The following is a 1,875-nucleotide window of genomic DNA, read 5'->3' as shown; positions in this document are numbered from 1 at the left end:
GAGTTAATAAATAACTTACCACTTGATGACGTTTCCAGCGTTATCTTTACATTTATGACGACGAGAAAATTAAACGGCACACAGAAGAACCCACGACTTGGTGAATTTATTTGATGAGTGAGAAGTTACATCGGAACTTCAAAAGACTCTGCCATCTTCACTACGTCTAATTATCAATTCCATGGAAACTTATACAAGGGAGGATGCCCGATCGAATTGAGTTGAATATACTATGCGGATGTAAATGCAGCGTGATCGATGGTGAGGAGATTAACCAGAGTCGGAAAAAAGTCTGAAGTTTGACCTTGTTAAGAGGTAGTACCTTGATGACCGCACGGCGGAAAATGTGTGAAAATGTTGGTTGGGGAAGCAGTACCGGCGAAGGTTATCTGACTGTCCGGTGATGAGAAAAGTTTGGAAGTTACTATTGACGTTCGTAACCCTGCCTGAACATCATCAGCCGTGCAGTCTTCAGGAACGATTAAGGTACTTATTGAAAGAAAGAAGTGAATTTGAAGGAAGTGACCTGTTGGTGTTGTGAATAAATCAACGCGTCAGATTCTCCTCATGAGCTGTAGTGCGCAGTTGCGTGTGAGCGCCGGTGACGTATGAAGGTAGCGACGGCATCTACAAAGAAGAAGTTGACACACCAGTCGTTTCCCTTTTCTCACGCAACAGGAAGCGTGCGTGCAGCCATTTTGTAGTATGGTAAACAGTGAGTCACAGTTACCGATATACAACGGAGCATTAGTCAGAGTCTACTTTCACACGAACTTTGAAGAAATTAATGGGGCTTTATGAATTTGATTGCTAGTGAAATTGAAGCCTTGTCTAAAATACACAGGTGAGAGTTAATCGGATTATATGGAATATTTAAGTGTTACTATTCAGGTGAACTTGGGAACATTTGTGCTCTAGCTACTGACATCACGTAGCACATCTACTTTTATAGACTGTTAAAAGCAAAAAGGAAAAAAAAAATGGCTTCTGGAAACATATACAATTTACAGCCCCCAGAAGCGTTTTTGAAAGGTAAAGGGGCACCACCTGTGCAATGGAAGGAATATTTTTGTAATTACATTTCTACTTTTGATAAGGATGATAAACCACTTAAACAGGAAGAAAGGGAAAAAATTCTGTTACACTGTTTTGGTGCTGGTGGACTTACGGTGTATAACAGTATCAGTAAAAAAGTGAGAGCTGGTGAAGAAAGAAATGTGTATGATGAGGCAATGGAGGACCTAGATAGTTATTATAAGCCGACGGTTTGCGTTGTGGTACACAGGTACAAGTTCTACAGAAGGAAACAAGGTAAAGAGGAAAGCATTGATGACTATGTTTCTGCTTTAAAGGATTTGGCACTTTCGTGCAAATTTGAAAACCTGCACGATGACTTGATCAGGGACCAAATAGTAATGTGCGCCGCCAATTCCAACATACAAGACGCATTATGGGCCAAGGGAGAGAAACCCCTTCAACAGGTCATTGATATTGTTAAGAAGGCGGAATTGACGGGTCGTTGTGCGAAGGAAGTGATAAATGAGAATAAATGTAAAGCAGAAGAAACAAGTGTTGTGGCGAAAATAAGTGGAAGCAAAAATGCAGACAAATACAAAGGAAAAGGACGACAAATATTTAAAGGGAATGTTAGAACGTATGAACAATTAAAATGTTACAGATGTGGTAGCAGTAAGCATTTGGCAAATGACTGGAAGTGTCCGGCCAGGAATAACAAATGTACACAATGCGGCCTCATGGGTCATTTTCAGAAAGCTTGCAAAAGGAAGATTAAAGAAAAAGTGAAATTTGTTGAGGATGAGGAGGATGATGAACAAAACTCCTCGGATGACTCCGAATACAACTTATGTGTATTAA

The sequence above is a fragment of the Triturus cristatus genome, chromosome 5_1, assembly GCF_964204655.1.
Source record: "Triturus cristatus chromosome 5_1, aTriCri1.1, whole genome shotgun sequence".
Lineage (NCBI taxonomy): Eukaryota > Metazoa > Chordata > Amphibia > Caudata > Salamandridae > Triturus > Triturus cristatus.
This window is presented reverse-complemented; position numbering follows the sequence as displayed.